Source organism: Rhodnius prolixus, unplaced genomic scaffold, assembly GCF_049639745.1.
Source record: "Rhodnius prolixus isolate KJV_2025 unplaced genomic scaffold, Rpr scaffold_8, whole genome shotgun sequence".
Lineage (NCBI taxonomy): Eukaryota > Metazoa > Arthropoda > Insecta > Hemiptera > Reduviidae > Rhodnius > Rhodnius prolixus.
Window position 1 is genome coordinate 19302726 of NW_027411593.1, and position 21915 is coordinate 19324640.

At 34.6% G+C, this 21915-nt stretch overlaps 2 long non-coding RNA genes across 4 annotated transcripts in view; one reads left to right on the plus strand and one right to left on the minus strand.

Annotated features, from left to right (window-relative positions):
- The window catches only part of LOC141450995 (uncharacterized), a 61315-nt gene extending 41149 nt beyond the window's left edge, over positions 1-20166 (minus strand). For 2 of the 3 annotated variants that reach the window (XR_012456486.1, XR_012456487.1), the window contains exon 1: positions 20039-20163. This is a non-coding gene — a long non-coding RNA (uncharacterized lncRNA). Of the gene's footprint in view, positions 1-20038 lie in introns of all 3 variants that reach the window. The other variant, XR_012456488.1, reaches the window with a different exon arrangement.
- The window catches only part of LOC141450996 (uncharacterized), a 37233-nt gene continuing 19411 nt past the window's right edge, over positions 4094-21915 (plus strand). Inside the window, exons 1-2 of the long non-coding RNA XR_012456489.1 lie at positions 4094-4306; positions 10533-10683. This is a non-coding gene — a long non-coding RNA (uncharacterized lncRNA). The remainder of the gene's footprint in view (positions 4307-10532; positions 10684-21915) is intronic.

Genomic DNA, 21915 nt, shown 5'->3' on the forward strand with positions numbered 1-21915 from the left:
AGTTCTTGTGGGTGCACACGCTTGCAAATCACTTGCTAACATATTGCATCGTCTCACCCTGCCGCTGGCCCTGTAACTTCCCTTTTCTTCACTTTTAGTTCCCTTAAGTTTTGGTAGTGAAATTGGGGGTGGATATTATAAACCTGGGAGAATATTTACACCGTAATATCAGCTTCAAAATACCATACGTAGAAAGCCCAGTCAAACTAACTGTAAAACAATCTGAATATTTATAGAGTTGTTAGTGTTGTATTCATGTACATATTAGCTTTACCAACCTCAGACAACAAAAAAAAAAAAAGTAAGGTCAAACAATGGGTAAAAATGATGTGGAGAACACTCTGGTGGTAGACTTTTACATTAGAACCGTGTACTTAGTCAAGTGTAGTTACATCATTCATTCCTGGTCGCAATAGTTACTTTTTGAACAAAAGCTCTCTCATTTTTTGGTCAGTGGTGTTTCAAATTGCTGCAGTGTGAGGGCGCGTTCCCCCTACGGGTGGGATTCAATACTGACGCAAGGGGTGCATCTATTTTGAATGCAAACAATGAAAAAAAAAAATTATAAATTTATATCTCGTTAGGCCGTAAAACAGGCAAGGAAAGTTAAGAGATAAGCCCAATAATATGTAGGTATATTCTGAAAAGTATATTAAATAGGGTGTTCATTTCAAGACGGCTCAAATGCATTTCATACTTAAACGGTTAATCTGAGCAAAAAATGGTAGTGGAAAAATTTGTTGCCCGTCACCTTTAGTTTCCGAATATGTGACTTGATTTTAGACTCCTGCTCACATACGCGTCTGACGCGCGACCAAAAGTGAGGGTTCGCAGTTGACCCCCATTTTCATATACACAGTTTTAAAGAGTATAAAAAGTTATAGATACAGAGAGCAGTTGATAACCTCCAGGCTAACCTGGCTCCAGAGGAGGCACTTTTGAAGGCATAGTACATGCTTCACAAGTTGAGTAAAGTGCATTATTTGATAAATTAAAGAGTAAGTTTGATCCTTTACATGAAAGATATTGATCACTTAAATATGTGGCAGGAGGTTTCCAATTTTTTTGGTAATTAAACGCAACTCTCCCAAAATTACCAAATAATTATTAAACCTTCTTGTTTGTAACAGATGTAAAATTCATTTTTAGCCATATTGTGTATGCTTGAGAACATCTAAAGCTCTTAACATTTGATTTTTCTTAGAAAAATCCCTCAGAAAACGACTTATTTCCCGATATTAGGAAAAATACTAGCTTTACTGCCTTGGCAATATTTTTAGTAGAAAGGAGATGAAAAAATACATAAAAATGACCTATCGCGTGCTCTTCTTTCTCTTTGATAACAGGTTAAAAAAATTGAAATATAATTAAAAATGCCAGATTTTGAAATGGCCTAGCACCTTTAATTTTGAAAATATCGAATTATGGTTTCCGGTTTCTTTCATTACTTTTTATACTCTTTAAAACTGTGTATATGAAAATGGAGGTCAACTGCGAACCCTCACTTTTGGTCGCGCGTCAGCCGCGTATGCGGACGGGAATCTAAAATCAAGTCACATATTCGGAAACTAGAGGTGACAAGCAACAAATTTTTCCTCTACCATTTTTTGCTCAGAACAACCATTTAAGCATGAAATGCATTAGAGCCGTCTTAAAATGAACACCCCGTGTATTATAAAGTATAGTAAGTATATTGCTGTATTATCTAATACAATATAATCAAAAAAAATATATTTATACATTTTTCTAAAAGGAAGAAAGATTATTGCAAATTTCAGCAAGTGATAATTTTTTATTTATTTTTTGCCAAGCTTATAACCAAGGGACTAACTAGGTTATTTTCAGAGCTTTTTCTATTTATCAATTATAAAATCAAAAATCAGTGTGTCTTCTGTTCTTCCTCAGAAGATAAGAAGTTAGGGTAATCAATTAGAGATTTTGTTTTAGAAAGAAATTCAGCGAGTTTGTTGTATGTCACTGTGTTTTAATCGATCATAATGTACAAATACATACACTGGGCCAAAAAAGTCTGTGAACACTAACCTAAATTTTATTACTTTTATTATTATCTTAGTAGAAACTTCTTTTATTTCCAAATGAAATATACTATTCGATAGAGAGAAACCAGAGTTTTCATTTTATATTCAATCTTTTATTTTTGTTCAACAGGAATATCACAATTACATGTTTAACAAAACAACCCCACACACGAATGCAAAAAAAGTCTGTGAACACTTTGCAGAAATAAATCATTCTTACACATTGTACGTGTATTATAAATTTTAAAAACTTGTAGGACCTCCTTTGTTCCTAATCACTTCCAACAAGCGAGCTTTCATCGATCCTACTAATTTTGTGGTCGTCAATGTTGGAATTTTATTCCATTCTTCTAGAATAGCGTTTTTTAGTTGTTCACGGTTTCTTATTTCTCTTTTATTTATTTGGCGGCTGATTTCATCCCATAAATGTTCAATTGGGTTAAGGTCTGGCGATTGTGGAGGGGCGTTTAGGCGCCGGGGTGTATTATATAAAAGCCATTCCCGAGTTTTTAGTGCGGTATGTTTCGGGTCATTGTCTTGTTGGAAGACAAACTTTCCCTCCAAACCTAATTTTTTTGAACTTTCTCTTAAATTGCGTCTTAATATATCCACATACACATATTGGTCCATCATACCATTAATTAGATCTAACTTGCCCACTCCTTTAGCACTCATGCACCCCACACCAGAATGTTGCTTCCCCCATGCTTAAAAGTTGGCTTTATATTTTTCATTTTCATAGCTTCATTTCGTTTTCGCCACACTTTTTGTCGTCCATCAGACCCACAAACATTGAATTTCGACTCATCTGAAAAGATTACGGTTTCCCAGAAACTAGAAGGCTTAGAAACATATTCTTTCGCGAAATCCAATCGGCGCTTACGATTTATTTTATTGATAAAAGGTTTTTTCCTTGGGACTCGACCGCAATAATCGTATTCATGTAATTTATTTCTAATTGTCTGCGGTGTTACGCTTACACCATAATCACTTGATAATTCTTGACTGATTTTTTGAGCGCTTGTCCTGGGTTCTTCTTGAAATGAATCGTTTATGAAAGGAATTAAGTTTTGGTGGCCGCCCACTGCGTGGCCTACTAATCACATTTTCCTAATTTTCGTACTTTTTAATAATATTATGCACCGTTGAAGGGTTTTATTGAACTATCTTCCCTATTTCTCGAATACTTTTTCTTTCATTTCGCAACGTCACAATAAGTTCTCGAATTGGTCTGGGAACTTCCATATTAGTGGTTAAATATGTACTAATTAGATTATTTATTCACAAAACTGACTGTAGTGGTTTCTACAATACAATAGAGAACTTTGAAACTTTATTCAATCATTTTTTTGTTTGTTATCTTAATGTTTTTACACATTTATTCAGCTGTTCACAGACTTTTTTTGCATTCGTGTGTGGGGTTGTTTTGTTAAACATGTAATTGTGATATTCCTGTTGAACAAAAATAAAAGATTGAATATAAAATGAAAACTCTGGTTTCTCTCTATCGAATAGTATATTTCATTTGGAAATAAAAGAAGTTTCTACTAAGATAATAATAAAAGTAATAAAATTTAGGTTAGTGTTCACAGACTTTTTTGGCCCAGTGTACCTCAATCAAAATTTGTGGATCTACTCTGCCTTCTTTGCGATTGTTTTTTAGTTTTCCCTTAGGGTATTCAGAAACATGTTGGAAGTAACAAAATAAAGTCACAATTTTCAATGTAAGGTTCTATCTGTTAGCAGAATTTGGGATAGTTAAACCCTATAATAAAGTTTTCTAAGTTTTTTTTTTTTTTTTTTTTTTTTTTTTTTTTTTTTTTTTTTTGGCGCATCAACAGCTGAGGTCATTAGCGCCCGGAGCTTTTTCCAGTGCACTGCCGGCCTCCGGACAGTGTTCTCTCGTTACAGACAACACTGTCCATCACCGGACAGTGAGCTGTAAGAAGCTCCTAGGAAGAGAAAATCTAAGGGTCAGCTGCTGGATTCGAACCCGGGACCTCCGCGTGGGAGTCCAGTATGCTAACCTCATAGCTAATCCCTTCCCTTTTTCTAAGTTTAAGTAAATTTGTTAACCAGTGCCGAGGTAACTATGGTAGCGAAAATCCTGATGAGAACAAAAATATTCTCACACCAGTAAGTAAACAAATATTGTTAGGAAACACAAATAAAAGTTCGTTAATATAACATATGGAGAGAGAGCCCTCTGATTAGTAAACAGAGAGAGAGATTTCTTTTCCAAATGAACAGTAAGCTAGTGTAAACAGGTATCAATTTCCAATAATAATAGTTCCATGTAAACTGTATAAATTTAATGAAACCTACTTCGCATCATCTCATATAACTGCTACTAAAGTAAACTTTTTCTTGTAAATTAGTAGCAAACATTCATGAAACTTGATAGTAACCTACTATACGATAGTAACCTATAGTAACCTACCTATACGTCTGCTCTCTTCTTGTTTACCACATATGTTCTACTTTAAATCAATTCACATCAATATCTTTAACGTTACTGAAACGCGCATATGTTCATTGCAATTACAATCAAAATATTTCTTTAATTACATCAATTCTTTTGTTAATATTAATTAAAATTAATTGTAAATATTACTAATACAATTAAAAATAAAAATAAAAACGTCAGTATGTTGTCCGTTTTCACCGCATTTCGATTCTTCTAGAACAATTCAGTAAGAAAAAGATTTGTTGGGTGAATAGAGAACCATAAGTTGCAAGCGGTACTTTTTGATCGGAGTTCTCAAATTTGCAAGTGTTGTAATAAATCATTTTTTTGTATAACAAACTAGAGCAATAAAATTCTACTATCCTTAGGAAGATGTAATGGACAACACTGAATGTCTTGGGTCATTCGATTACAAAATAGCCCAATCGTAACTGGTCAAACCATTTTTGAGGTGCCATCGAAGCAAGAGCATCCTGCAACTGAGACTTACAAATGGGTTAAGTAGCCACTGCAACTTAGAATACCTTGTTTAAATCGTTCATGAGTTGGCTGAGGAATATCTACAGGTGTACTTGTAATTCTGCACTTCATGAACGCATAGGGACCAACTTTTTGACATAATTACTAATCTACAGCAAATTTTTCTGTAATTGCCGGAAAAAAAAAGATATGAACAATCTTTTCAGGAGAATTCAATAAAATAAAAATTAGTTTGTTCAACAAAAAAGAATGAGGCCGATTAAAGACAAAGTAATTCGTGATTCCCTCTTTCCTCCTCTCTAAAAAGGGGAGCAATATGGATACAATTTATTAAAAATGAAGTTTTGAGAAGTTACTTTGCTTCTGCTTCAGTTTTGTTTGCATTTCTTATAAAATTACAGCGAACGGGAGAAGTTAAAGAGTGCCAGTGTTGACACAAACCAAGAAAGCTAATGATATTAACTGATCTGAACTAGAAAGATCCCTTCAGTTAGCGGGGTAAGCCTCTCAGAAGATGTCTGTATACAGAGAATAAGAACATGTTTTTTGATCTCTCTCTGCAAGCAAACATTTGATATCAATATTTTCCCAAGATGACGAAGATAGACTTCTACTAATTAACTTTTCTACCACTTTTTTATACTTTTGAAAAATTCTTAACAAATACTCCCATGTAGTACGTAATTAGAAGAATTTCCCAAGTGTTCCTTTCGTCTTGGTCCATCTGAGGAGCAGGAATCTCTCGAAATCAACAGAAGTGATGATTTATAGGAACATGTTATGACCAGTCGTGAAGTTAGCCTCTGAATGCAGGGCATTAGGAAGAAATGAAGAGCTCCTCATAAGAAGGCTAGAAAGGAAAAGATGTACTGAGGCAGTTATGGAAGGTCTTGGAGGACTTGGAGGCGAAGAATAAATCAAGAGTTGGAAATCCCTGTGTAACAGAAAGGAGAATATAGTAATTTTAAAAAGATTTCACTGGAATGGCCGTTTGACGACGATGTAGAAAGACAAAAAAGCCCCTAGAATTACACTGGAGGAAACACTGCACCAGACGAGCAGTGTTTTGCAGACCTAAGTAGAGATGGGCTGATGGCGTAGCTCAAGCTATCCATATTCTTAGTACGCAACTGGAACGCGGATGCACAAGATAAGGAGCATCTGGCGATTTTAGTTGGCAAATAAATAATACGTAATCGCATTTTTTGTTTGCACATAAATGTTATGCATGCAGAGGGCAATAATTTTTTTTGGGGGGGAGGGCGCTGGAAGAAAAACTAAGATTTTGAAAATCAATACTTTAGAGTTTCCTGCCCGAGAAGTCTCAACAGTTTTCTATCTGTGATGTGCTGGTGCGTCTTTACTTCAGGAATGGCGACGACAGAAGCCCGTTGACTTAAAGTTTAAATTGGAATTTATATTATTAATACTCTCTTAATATTAATAGCATTAGTGACCTCCAATTTATTTTTAATTACTTAAATAATTCAGTACGCCGGAGGTACACAGCACTATGTCACATTTTTAATTTTTTTTACAAGAGAGCAAATGAAAGAGTTTTTTCGCGGTTTTTTCTTACTTACGAGGGTCGTTTGAAAAGTCCGTGCAAAAATAAAAACTACTTAATTTTTTGGAGTAAACATTTTTTATTTTTCAACATAGTCTCCTTTTAGGCTTATACACTTCGTCCAACGCTGCTCTAGTTTGTTGATCCCTTCCGAATAATAGGATTTGTCCGTCTGAAAAATAGCCATTCGTTTCTGCAATCACCTCCACGTTTGAATAAAATCTTTTTCCCGCCAGCCATTTCTTCATATTGGGGAACAAATAGTAGTCCGAGGGAGCCAAGTCTGGAGAATAGGGGGGATGTGAAACGAGTTGGAACCATATTTCCATTAATTTTGCGACCACAACTGCTGAGGTGTGAGCTGGTGCGTTGTCGTGATGGAAAAGGACTTTTTTGTGGGCCAATCGTGGGCGTTTTTCTTGCAGCTCGGTTTTCAAACGGTCCAATAACGATGAATAATATGCACCTGTAATAGTTTTACCCTTTTCCAGATAGTCGATGAGGATTATTCCTTGCGAATCCCAAAAGACAGTCGCCATAATCTTTCCGGCCGAAGGAACGGTCTTCGCCTTTTTTGGCGCAGATTCCCCCTTGGTAAACCATTGTTTAGATTGTTCTTTGGTCTCAGGCGTGTAGTGATGTATCCATGTTTCATCCACAGTGACGAAACGACGCTTAAAGTCCTGCGGATTCTTCTGGAACAGCAGCAAACCGTCCTTGCAACACTTCACACGATTTCGTTTTTGGTCAAGCGTGAGCAATCGCGGCACCCATCTTGCGGATAGCTTCGTCATGTCCAAATGTTGTTGCAAAATATTATGTACCCGTTCATTCGATATGCCCACATCACTAGCAATCTCACGCACCTTCACTCTTCTGTCATCCATCACCATATCATGGATTTTATCAATGATTTCTGGAGTAGTAACCTCAACAGGGCGTCCAGAACGTTCAGCGTCACTTGTGCCCATATGGCCACTCCGAAAATTTTGAAACCACTTATAAACTGTTCTAATCGAAGGTGCAGAGTCACCATAATGTTTATCAAGCTTCTCTTTAGTCTCCTCAGGCGTTTTGCCTTTCATAAAGTAGTGTTTAATCAACACACGAAATTCTTTTTCGTCCATTTTTTGAAAATCACTCGACTTCCTCGATTCAAACGAATGCCAAACACAAAGAAATAGACCGATCTGGCTGAAACTTGGTGTGTGTTCTTCCAAGAGATGCTACTAACTAAACATAACCTCGATACGCGCCAGTGGTGCTATCTCTCTGACTTTGCACGGACTTTTCAAACGACCCTCGTATAAGGCCACGGAAGTTATTTTGCTTAAATCTTTTAGAGAATAAGTAACATAGATGCACCTTAACAGATGGTTGGGTAATAAAAAGCAATAATTTTGTATTAGAAACATTAAAAAAAGAAATTTTGAAAAAAATGGGCTTAGTTTTAGTGTTGTATACCTCCGAGGTACTGAAATGTCTTCTAGTAAAAACAAAAAATGAAAAAAAAACAATGGAAAAAGGAAATTAAGAAATTTAGAATGCGAAAAACAAGCGATTGTTAGTGGAAGTATAAACTTACTTCCTCTTCTATCTAAAATAATACTTTTATTAAACATTTTAGATTAATTAAATGTTCAATAAATAAGTGTAGGGTTAGTTAAGCAGTAAGTATGGAAAGAGGAGTATTCTAGTACAAAGTTTGAATCGTATTTCAAGTAAGTCAGGAGATTCACATTAGTGGAGGGTATTAAGATAAGAAGGAGAAGACAAGTAAGGAAGAGCGTTGGCCCTAAGAAGGAGTATGAAGAGTGGTAAAGCCCAGTAAAGGGAGCATAAAACAAGGGCCTAAACCTCTAGGGAGAGACCACGCACGGCATAGTCCACCGCATTAACTGTCCTCCTACATATAGTCTCACTATTTACATTTAATATAATTGTTATTGTTGTCCCGCAAGTAAGATCCGGTATTGTTACACCCGCTCTTGTGGTATAACTATGTGACACCGATTATATTGCTGGGGCTGTAGTGGCGAGGCTTTCGGCCACGCTGACTAGTCGGTTAGCCGCTGCTATCCGACCAACCATGTAGGCGGCATCTAACTCTTGTTACATATCCGTTAAAATGTTAAGTATGTGTGCACCCTTTTGTTGCATTTAATGAAGGTGTTGTAATTTCATTCAATATAACTTTAATCACAAACATACCATGCATAACATAAACATTTGTACCACTCGCTAGTTGGTATCAAATGGCAGATATTTACAGAAAAGTAATAATATTTGGCAGGCCATCAATCTTTGACAGGTTATAAATAAATGAATTAATCGAATTTATATTTTACAAAATATCAACGAATCCTTAAAAATATGATTTGTGAATAAATGAGGAACAAAACTATTATCTTAAAAAGTACTGAGGCCAGTAGTCAACTACAGCTCAGAAACAAAGGTTTTCGGCTCAGAAACCAATGGACAAAAGTTATGAAGATGGGAAAGAAAATCCTTAAGGAAAAGATTTGGATCTGCGAGGACAAATGAGGCTTCAGAATCAGGACAAACCAAGGAGTGGTAAAATTGTTTGAGGAATCTAGTATTGTATAAAAGCTGGTAGACTACAAAGGTTGGGACACATTCGCCGAAGAGGGAATATAAGAGAGAAATATATAAGAGAAAGCTTTATGTAACCAGGGGACAACTGCTGCAACTGTTGCAACAAGCAAATGTGATAAAAGATAACAATTTCATGTATATGGATAGGAGAAGGCACCCAGTGGTGCCACTCCATTAACGTGAATATACTCGTACTATACTGCTCTTCTAATGTGAGTAGATCGCGGGCCTACCTTCGCTTCAAGCTCCTTGGAGGATTACCTGGTAATGTGGAAGAAGATAGGTGTTCTATTAGAGGGTTAGGATGAGTTGCTGTAGAGGAATGAAATTTTAAGAAACTAGTTTTAGCAAGATCTTTAAAGAAAGGGATTGTGAGATCATCGTGGATGGTGAGATTCGATACATAGAACGGAGCGTTAGGTAGTTTTCGTAGTATTTTTGAATGTAATGTCTGGATGCACAGAGAGTCAATCCTCATACTTCGATGCCGTATGACCAAATAGGTCGCAATAATAGAAGGTACATATAAGAGTCTTTTTTATGTAGGTTGACTTTAAATCGTTTGTCCTGTAGTCTAGCGAGAAGTTTTGTAGCGTTGGTTAGTTTCTTGTTTTTTCAGTCTAGTATGGGGATTCCATGTCAACCGTTTGTCTAGGTACACTCCAAGATAGCCTACTTTGTCCACAGTTGGTATAGGACAGGGGTCGGCAACCTATTTTAAGTAGAGAGTCATTTCTCCTTAAATAATTTTAATAAATCTTACCAAGAGCCGCAAGGATGATAGAGTAAACAAACTCTGTAGATCATTTGTATTCACAGATTATTATTTTATAATATTCAATAACATTTAAACGTTTTATACATTTATTTCCACATATTGCAAAGTAAATAAACAAATAAATGATAACTAAATCTGTGTTTGAATGAAAATGGCGGCTGTCCTATTTATTACGTACTGTATTTTAATATAATTCTATTCAAATTACTAACCTATCACATTTAAAATTCTTTTTGAAAAAATATCTTTACTTTAATAAATAAAATTTTCATTTGTTTCAATAAAATTGAAATATACAATATATTTTGGGCAGGCTAAAGAGCCACAAAATTTGGATAAAAGAGCCGCATGTGGCTCGCGAGCCGCGGGTTGCCTACCCCTGGGATAGGAGATTGGTTCATAAACATGGGAGGTAGGATTTTTCGTCTAAGAGTAAATACTGTATATTTTGATTTCGTAACTTTAGTTTTAATTATTTTTCCTAAATATTTAGTTCCCTAAATTACCACCAGATGTGCAAGTGTACATTATAATGTAGTTAATATAGAAAGCATGGTTTCGAAGTGCTAATATTATTGTTTCTAGTTGGTGAATAGCACAATTCAGAAATGAAATATTGATGGAACTTATTATCTCTTCACCATGCAATGTGACAAAGGATTCCGTCAAAATTATGAATTAGAATTACAACTGAACAGAGCAAGAATTCTATTTTTACGCAAATTCCTCTTAAAAGGTAACAATTATTTTCTTTCTTATTTTTACATATAATCCAATGGCAATGACTATCTTTTTCTTTATGGATTTCTTAAAAGGACCAAAAATTAATAAAATGTAGGTTTATTATTTAATTAACAACACCAATTAATGTAAATAAACGATCTACAGAGAACGGCTAACGGTCATATCGTTCCGCTATAAATTGGTAACAATTTGTGAACACCTAAACATGTGCTCATCATTACAGATTCACCCAGCTGAATCCAAGTTAATGCTTACTGTTGATATGAAAATTGTTTTCATTTATTCTGTGCGATGCAGTTTAAATCTGGAAAATTACCAGTTAGCCCCCGCCTAGAGACCGAGAAATATGTTACCAACTAGACTATTGTCGGATTTAAACAGTTTTGCCGTATGAATAATTGACAAAGCGGTCGGGCTGCATGGTTTCATTTGCCCTCCCCAACCTTCTAGCTGAATTCGCGCCATGACTTTGCCTCACATCTTACGTCTCGGGTTTCAATAATCTTCTCCTCTTTTCCACCCACCAAACCTCAAAAACTATTAAAGTTCTCGCACGTGCAGCCTCTTATTATTATTAAAATCTGTTCAAATTTACGACTAACAATTATCTTCTCCAAACATTTTTATCATTTTAGTAAGTTAGTAGGGGAAAGAAAATCAACTCAACAATCCAATCGGGAAATTGAATCCTCTAATTTATTCGCGGACATAAAAGTATAATAATACCTTAATAAATACTCGCATTTTTTTCTTTTCCTTTTGCAATTGCTTCCCCTCAACCGAAGAAACAATTTTTAATGTACAAGATATTTCCTTTCGTTAAGCACTAATGAATATTAATGGGCCCTTTTTTAAATGTGATTCAATTAGAATTTTATTGATAATATCTACAGTTATTTACTTTAAAGCAAAAAAACCTGTTAGGGTATCGCAATCTAAAATTGCTCTGCTCCTCTCTAAGAAGCTGCAATTCACTTAATATTAAAACTTTTAGGTATTACCGAAATAACTTCTCTTTTTGCAATTCTTAACTGCCAATATATACATTTTAATTAAACTTTAACGTTTTACAAACTTATTTACTCGCAGTTAAAGTTATTTAGAAAAGGAATTCATGAATTAAAAAAACTAAATAAATAACTGAAAATATGCCATCAGTAACAATAAGTATATAAACAATTCAAAAAAATTTCTGTCAGTTTTATGATTTGAAAGTGTACAAAGATTTGCCACATATATAGTTTATTTGTCCAGCGTATCACTCAATTAGACAAAAATATTTAGAAAGATGTTCTTTTTGTATTATACTCTCTGTTTGGTTCAAATAATGAATTGATCATGAATTATGTTTTTATTTATTTAAAAGAATGTCTGAGAAGAAGAGCCGAACTTTATTGACTTTATGGATTTAATTGTAATTTGCTTATTTAATCTTACGAGGGTCGTTTGAAAAGTCCGTGCAAAAATAAAAACTACTTAATTTTTTGGGGTAAACCTTTTTTATTTTTCAACATAGTCTCCTTTTAGGCTTATACACTTCGTCCAACGCTGCTCTAGTTTGTTGATCCCTCCCGAATAATAGGATTTGTCCAAGTCTGAAAAATAGCCATTCGTTTCTGCAATCACCTCCTCGTTTGAATAAAATCTTTTTCCCGCCAGCCATTTCTTCAGATTGGGAAACAAATAGTAGTCCGAGGGAGCAAAGTCTGGAGAATAGGGGGGATGTGAAACGAGTTGGAACCCTATTTCCATTAATTTTGCGACCACAACTGCTGAGGTGTGAGCTGGTGCGTTGTCGTGATGGAAAAGGACTTTTTTGTGGGCCAATCGTGGGCGTTTTTCTTGCAGCTCGGTTTTCAAACGCTCCAATAACGATGAATAATATGCACCTGTAATAGTTTTACCCTTTTCCAGATAGTCGATGAGGATTATTCCTTGCGAATCCCAAAAGACAGTCGCCATAATCTTTCCGGCCGAAGGAACGGTCTTCGCCCTTTTTTTGGCGCAGATTCCCCCTTGGTAACCCATTGTTTAGATTGTTCTTTGGTCTCAGGAGTGTAGTGATGTATCCATGTTTCATCCACAGTGACGAAACGACGCTTAAAGTCCTGCAGATTCTTCTGGAACAGCTGCAAACCGTCCTTGCAACACTTCACACGATTTCGTTTTTGGTCAAGCGTGAGCAATCGCGGCACCCATCTTGCGGATAGCTTTGTCATGTCCAAATGTTGATGCGAAATATTATGTACCCGTTCATTCGAGATGCCCACAGCACTAGCAATCTCACGCACCTTCACTCTTCTGTCATCCATCACCATATCATGGATTTTATCAATGATTTCTGGAGTAGTAACCTCAACAGGGCGTCCAGAACGTTCAGCGTCACTTGTGCCCATATGGCCACTCCGAAAATTTTGAAACCACTTATAAACTGTTCTAATCGAAGGTGCAGAGTCACTATAATGTTTATCAAGCTTCTCTTTAGTCTCCTGAGGCGTTTTGCCTTTCATAAAGTAGTGTTTAATCAACACACGAAATTCTTTTTCGTCCATTTTTTGAAAATCACTCGACTTCCTCGATTCAAACGAATGCCAAACACAAAGAAATAGACCGATCTGGTTGAAACTTGGTGTGTGTTCTTCCAAGAGATGCTACTAACTAAACATAACCTGGATACGCGCCAGTAGTGCTATCTCTCTGACTTTGCACGGACTTTTCAAACGACCCTCGTACTTTTACCTTTGCCTTAACCAAGCGCTCAACCAGTGACTACGAACATTCCAATCAAGTGATCTATAATTCTTTGTAAATATGTAAATATCCCTCTCCTATCTCATATAGCTAAACTCCATCGCAATTATTCTACTAATTACTCTCTTTTCCATCAACTCTACTTGTAAATAAATTCCTTCATCTTATTTAATTTGCTTTTAATGCATTTTTCTCTTTTCTCACTGCTTGTAATTTGTCTCGGAGGGTTGTCACTGGACAACTGCTCCACTCTTGCACTCATTTTTTGCATTTATCATATTTACTAGATGCAAGTTTATGCAGTTGTAAATTTCTCAATAAATAATTTTAAAAAAATACTTCATAATTGTATTTTAATTAAATTTTTTTTTTTTTAATCTTTTAATGAAATTTGCGACTGCAAAGGTTGTTGCAACAAGCAAATGCGATGTAATGTAATGTCTTGAATGAAGATTGGAGAAGGCACCCAGTGGCGACACTCCATTAACGTGATCAGATCACTATAATGTTATGAGAAGAGTAGGTCGCGGGGCCATATTCTCTTCAATCTCCTTGGAGGATTGCCTGGTAATGTGGAAGAAGATAAGTGTTCAATTAAAGGATTAGGATGAGCTGCTGTAAAGGAATGAAATTTTAAGAAACGAGTTTTAGTAAAGTCGTTAATGAAAGGGATTTTGAGGTCATTATGGATAGTGAGGTTACAAATGTAGAATGGAGCGTTAAGTAGTTTTCGTAGTATTTTTGATTGTAAAGTCTGGATGCTTAAAGAATTGGAACGTTTAGTCGATCCCCATACTTCGATGCCGTATGACCAAATAGGTCGCAGTAAAATAGTTATAAATTAAATTTTAAATAAAGTATTCAGACTGTACATATCCTTGGGTATTTACGGGTTTTGAATTAAATTTCATGCCAAAAACGGTACACGAGCCGCGCGAGTTGCACAAACCTGATCAAAATAGTAATCGCCTGTAAACACCTGTAATAACAAATCGTTACTGTTTACATAAGTTAATTGAAGAAACAAAGTTGTTTATTTTAGAATATTTGAACATAATGCGTAGCTGGTGTTGTGTGCAGGGAATGTGGTTAGCGCTAGGTGACGCAATAAGTGTTCATCTCCCAGCGAGAGACTCTCTACAGCTAACTATTTTGATGTTGGAAGAGATGGAATGAGATTAAGGTGAGGATGGAGTGCTATTATGCTGTCGCGGTGGTAAATACAGCGGTAAATGTAAATTTTCTTGTAGCCGGAGACAATGTTTTGCAACTGAGGGGAAGGCTGGCGGAAATAGTGGCAATAGTTGGTAGAACTGTGAAGCACCTCTCGGCCGCTATCACCCGGTAACTGCTGCATACATTACACAGGAAGCAGACTCTTGCCGAGAAGAGGGCGAACTTGTTCACTGGAATTTAGGCTTTGGGTCTCCTTAATTCACGCCAGCATAGAGACCCTCTCTCCCAACAACCCGAACTCTTTAACCATCTCCAAACCTGCTATAACCCTATCTCTCCCACTTTCTGGTCCTCATTTCCATGTGAATTCTTAATTTAAAACTTCTCCCTACCAGCCAAACCTCAGGGAAAAGGAGAGAGGATGTAGATCCAAAACGTCTCTTACACACTTGCTCATCCCAGAGATACAGACAGAGGAAGTGAGAATATCTTCTTCTCACAGTCTCCTAATGAGCTCTGCCCTTCCTCTCCTCCCATTTGATTGTTCCTACTTCTTGTAGGACTTTATATGTTAATAGACACAACACTATGGTTTCCCAGTGTCTAGAACTACAGTTACATCTCTTCCATAGCTATCTTCTTTACTATTGCCGCATAATCCTCAACTGTGTAATCTCCTTTGGATTACTTTAACTTTGCATAAAATTTACATTTATATCCTCTTTACCAAAATATAAAAATAAAATGCGCTGATTTGATTTTTTTTATTATTATTTCTTTAAACTTTAAATCGCAATCAATAATTGAGCTGTTATTTTTGAAAGTGGTATAAGTCCATTTTTCCATGTATCGAGATATTTAAGGTTTTGCATTTGAATCAATTTAAAAATATTATATTTAAAACTATAAATAAAAAAATAACTGAAGTAGCAATAATCAAAAATAATTGTAATAAGAAAATTGTTTTAATTATAATTATTAGAAATGGACTTATTCTACTTTCAAAAAAAATATTTTTGGGATAACATTTTGTAGTCAAAATTCTTTTGTTGACTTTATAAAAAAAATCGTACTCTATTGAATGTATGATTATAAATATGGAAAGAACGTGTCTATATCTTACTGAAATTACCATTAACTCATTTTTTTAAAAATTGGACTTATACCACTTCCAAAAATAACAGCTCATTTCTTTCACCAGTTACTAAAAATTCGAAGCAAGAAAATGAACTTTATTCAGTACATTTCGTTTTATTAATATGGATCTTACCCATTTTTTTACGATCAATATCTGATTCCAAATCAAGTCCATAATCGAGTTTTGAGACAGAAATGATTGGCTAAATACAAACTTTTCATTTACCGATCACTCTCGAACATTTATACCTTTTATTAATTGTACCCGTATTTATTGACTTAAAATTTTATTCAATTAAGGCACATCAACATCTAAACTAGGGGTCATTTGCGCCCGGAGTTTTTTGAAGGTAGTGCCAGTTTCAGGGTAGTGTTCTCTTTGTTAGAGTCAATACTCACCATTACCTGGCAGTTCCTACAATGAAAATCTAAGGACCAGCAGATGGATTCAAATCCGGGATCTCCCATAGTTCTCGACTTTAAAATCCGTAGTTCCGATGTAAAAACAAATTTTACGCAAACGTCTCATTAAAAGAACAGAATTTATGCACCATAAGAATTTTTATTGTCTTTAATTTAAAGCAAATCAACTTAATAACCAAAGCTATGTAAAGTTAGTAACCAAAACTAATTTAGACAGCTAATCTATCACAGACTATAATAGAACTATATCAATTAATAGCCGTTGAAATTAAAAGCAATATTGTGTAATTGCTCTCTAGATTTTATAATATAGGGAAAAATGTTACATTAACTTTTTATGTTGCGATTCAATTTTTTGTATTCAATGCATTATTCAGATACATAGTAACCTCCTCGGTACATTTATTTCACGATGAAATATCGCAACTTTAAAAATCTGAATCGATTGCCCTGCCCTCATGACTAAAGCTCTAAAGATTAATCGTCGCCATTAACTATAATCGCTGGTTTCGGTTGCCTAATATTATTTATTTTTTTGAATTATTTTTAAATTAAAGAACTATATGAAGAAGTTGAAGAAGTATAGATTAACCAGAAACGAAGTTATCTAAATTAATTTTAAATTATTTAATTTCTATCCAAACATCTACAAATTAATTAAAGTATACTTCCAGACTAATCAAGATAAAATATTTATGCTGATTTAGATATTATTCACGCACACACTTCATGATCAGCGGTGTAGCATTAACCGATTTGCATAAGGGTATAGTCCAAAGTTGGGAGAGTGTGTAAATAGGTAAATTTGCATTGCGTCTAGTCCAAGAGATGTTGTTATAAAATGAAAATGCAACGTAGTCCCATTAAACTAATGGAAAGACTAGATGATGGGTAAAGTGTGGTCTACCAATATGCACTTCCAGTTTGCAATGTGCACACATTTTAATATATTCTGTATAAAACAAATTTTCAAAAGTTGAATATACGAACTAAATTGTATTATACAACAAATATAGCAAGGTTTAGCCTATGTACGATACCTTAGTTCTAAAGAATGTTTTAAACAGAACAATAACCAGTTTAGTTTCGATGATTTAACCGTTTCGAAGGCTCTTGTCTCGAAATAGACCTTTTTACCAATCAGTAAAACACTAATTTCACCAACTTAATATATCCATGATATACATGAGCTGTGAGAAGCGCTTAAGCTTATTGCTATGGCATTTAGAAAGCTTCAGCCAAAATGAATCCACTAAAGGTACTGCAAATCTTTTCAAGAAAATTAGGAAAACATAATATTTAATAGTGTTCTTGCGGTTATGAAAAAAAAAAATTAATGAATTTAATACAAAAATCTATTTCATTCGGGGATAACTTAGACTTAGAGCCGTTTGTTTTGCCGTGAAATCGTAACATCACACTAACAGCGGATCGAGTTATAAATTTCGATTATACAGGGTGATCCATTTAAAACGCTCCAATCGGTAATAACTTTTTAGGAAAGCGGAATTTCGAAAAAAAACCCGCGAATTATAAACTAGATGTTTTTTTTTGTCTAGTTTTCAAATTTTTCACCCCCGATGCTGTATCTTCATTTTTGGCGGAGTTACGGTCAAAAACCTGATTGGGGTTTCATAAAGACCACTGGTTTTTACAATGATTATGAAAACTACTTAAAAAACTGTGAAAAATGACGTTGACCCCGTTTCGATATCCGTAATATTTGTCGAGATATTTAAGATCAAAGTTACAATTTTTCTATTCATGAACGGTTTTCAATATTAATTTTCCACCAGAAATACACGTTTTGGGAGGTCCTCTGATTGCAAAAAATGTTTTGCAAAATTTGTGATGCAAAGTAAAATAATAATTATAATTGAACATTTTAAAACATGTAAGGTCATGTAATGGTTGTGGGTGAATCAAAATAAATGTGTTTATCATCACATAAAAGCAATCATCAAATCATCACCTTCAAGCAGATGGAAAAACTCCTTATTAGTCACTCGCATAAGTTTCTGTGGCGGTTACTACCAATAATCCCGAGAGATCACTCGGTAGAACGAAGGCCTCTTGATAGGAGATACCAAGCATCGCATGGAGCTGTCAACGGAGAGCAAGCTCAGGTTTCGCAGAAAGAAGAGGATACGGTATAATAATACGTACAGAGTATTTCTTGTCAGTGTCAAGGACATGTATGGCAAAGAGTTCAGCCCTTTGGGGAAGAAAACTCGGATCTAGAATCTTTAAACATAAGCGTCTCTCCAAATTTTTAAATATTATCTAATAAGCAGCATTACTCTTTTTGAGAAGGCTCCAACAAGAGGAAGCCAGAACAGATCCCCTGGGTCACGACACAGTGGCATAGCCAAATAGGCTATCCTCTACTTAAGATAATCTAAACTTACGTTCAATTTTTAGATTAGAGAATTATGGTTTTTGGAACGCTGACAGCAAATGTATAAAATCTACGTAACAATACTTTTTTTTAAAAAAATAGCATATTGTTGGAAAACTTCTGATATTTCATATACCTTTAGATGGAGGGTTTATGGAATTTCCATCCGAAACCCCAGGTTGCACCTATGTACTCACATCAATATAATATCCTTTTTGTTTTGCGCGTTACTCAACTTGCAAGAACTTTAAGTAGCCAACTGTTCTGCATATATATTGACGTCAGCACAAACTACACGTCATTCAACCTCCATTAGTTTGGGACTAGCGTATGATTGTCTCCTAAGCCAATTACCATCGGTTATGTACTCTTCTTCCAACCCTACATTTACTAAAGCTCTCATATAGCTTCTATATATAAATATATACAGTGTCTACAATACAGGAACAGCCCTGTAACTATGAATATTGTGTAATCAAATCGACTAGCAATGCAAAACTAGTGGAGCGGGTGAGTTTCTACAGCAGCGTACTCCAGCCCTAGTCACAATTGGATCTCCGATATTGCCTCCACCAACTAGAGTACCAAATACGCATTCCTCAAACCCCAGTGGATTATATAATGCATGAAATACTGATATTCTCTGATGAAACAACATTATTTTGCAACTTTTGATTAGTTTCCACTGACTGAGTTCTATTCAGGTCTTTTTTTTTTTACACGAAACCAAAAACAACTTTTCATTTAATTATTTCAAATACTTGAAGCAAAAATTTGTAGGCAATCAAAATTACTCAACCAAAAGTAACAGACAGGATTTTTCATTTTTCGGAAATCCCTCCAACAATTTCATTTGTGCACCCCAGATACATACCTCCAAGGTTGTTATTGTTAAAAAATGTTTTCATGAAAATTCTAGTAAAAGGGGCGAGCAGGCTTCTCTCTTAAGAGGAATTTCAGTATAACACACGTTCTTATATCTTGCGTATTATAGAGGTGAGGACTAATAATGTGTTGTGGGCAGGCACGGTTACTGCACACTTACGTTGGTGAACACATCACATCAGCTGAGGAAGAAGTTGTGAAGTCCCATCATTAATAAACGGCACAGAGCTTATGTCATACATTTCAATAGAAAAAAAAATTTTAATAATAACCTTCGGAGGTCATCTATACAGAGTGATCATGGTCACCTGATGAATAGTTTCAAGAGTCAGTCTTGAAAAGTTTTATATATGTGTAATCATTAGCCAACACTTCAAATTGTAAGGACATGAGCCTGTTTTGGAACCGTAAATATGTATTAAACACTTCAAAACTCCAAGATACAAGAATTCAAAATCTAATGAAATGGCAATGAACATTATCAATGAAGAAATCAGGCACTAGAACCCACACGATAATCCTCAACACAAATTTCAAAAAAATCAAAGCATGTTTAATAAAAACTTAAATTTCTTACCTTAACAACAGATTAAATGTTGCACAAATATCACGTTCTTGTGGAGAGTGATACGAGGCACAATGAAGTTTCAAAGAAATAATATGTTACCATTAACTCAGCAACGCACTTGTCACGCACTTTATCACGTGTCTCAATTTGTAGAGAGGTTAACTGCAATCTAATGATGTCATCATTAATTACTGTCACTGCTTTAGATAGCTAGAGAAAATTGGAAAACCCAATTTGTATACAATCATTAATTCTTCTAATTGCGAATAATGTAACTAATAATGAAGTATGGGTTGAACTATTCATTTTTGAAAATAATTTGGAAAAAGAAAGTTTACCTTTTTAGTAACTTCTTTGGAACAATGTAATTATTTGTAATACAGCTTTTTCTACTAGCAGTGGAACAAACTTCCCCCCCCCCAAAATCAAATTTGAAGTGAACTATTACACTGTAGGTATACCCAGAACTCTTCAGAAAAATGTTTCAGATAACTGCAAAACATCTGAGCAGTTAGTATTTCAAATTGACAGTAAGTGGAAGAGCCATTTTGAGAAATTTCCAAAATTCCAGAAATCTGTGAAATAGCTTCATTTAACTGAAATTCCTCAAACGGTATTAAATCAATGCATTAAATATTATATATCATAACTGCAGATAAACTGCATGCTGCTCTAACACTAGATCTCCCATAAAATAAATATTTCTCAAGAAAATTTCTAAATAAAAGTGTTTAGTTCTATCAATAGTTCTTTTTTTTCTTTTTTTTTTGTGGACTCAGCAAACGACTCTTAGTGAAGATCATTGAATTTATTTCGAAAATTCGTGAAAAACTAGTAGGGAAAATAGTTCTTTAACTTCAGTAAATTCACCTTTTTGCTTGACGGATTTCAGACTGACTAGTATCTAAAACATTAATAGTTTAAATTGGTTTGGAATACCAAGTTTCTCTGCGATTTTTATTTTTGAGATATTCTCTATATTCTCGCACTCCTCACACATCCACAAAAACTTTTATCGCATCATTAATACTGAAAACATACAGTATGATCATGAAAAGTTGGAACATTTGCAATGATTCCACTTCTGAAACTTAACAGAAAATGCAAGTTCAGCATTGCACAAGTAAGCAACTTTACTAAATTGCTATTATCTCAGTTCTAATTAACAAATCATAAAGTTTTGTAATTGCTTATGATAGGTAATTACTTGATTTTTTTTAAAATATATGTAGTAACAAAGATACGTATTTAAATTAGAGCTAAAAACGACTAGGATAGGTGTAAATAAAAAAAAAAATAGCTATGTCCTCAAAATAAAAAAATATTAACTACACAAAATAGAGTAATGCTTCTCTTATTTGTTCATTTGTTAAAAGGAATCAATAGAAAACAATTTTTCTTAAAAGCGTTTTTCGATTGATGTATCTCTGAAGTAAGAGAATTATTGACTTCATGTTTACTTATCCTTTGTAGCATTACAAACATAGAATATGGTTTTAGTACATTAAATTTAATAATATAACTTTTTTTGCAAAAAGTAAAAAACTACTAGATACAACAAAAATCGCAGAAAAATAAAGTAAAATAATTGAAGATATTGCAGTGAAGGTACCAGAATTCCACGGTCCTCGACATTTCTTACGATACCACTGATTAAACATTGAATTTTCATATAGTTAACATTGAGTACATTGCAACTTAATAATATTATTTGTATCAAAGTAATTTTCACCTATTTTAAGGAGCTCTTTTTGAATGTAAATGAAAGAAACAAATTAGGAATAGATGCGAAAAGTGTTTGATCAGAATATTATTGTAATATTGCGTCATGTCTATCACAATTCAATCAATAAACACACCTACGCACTATTATATATATATATGTG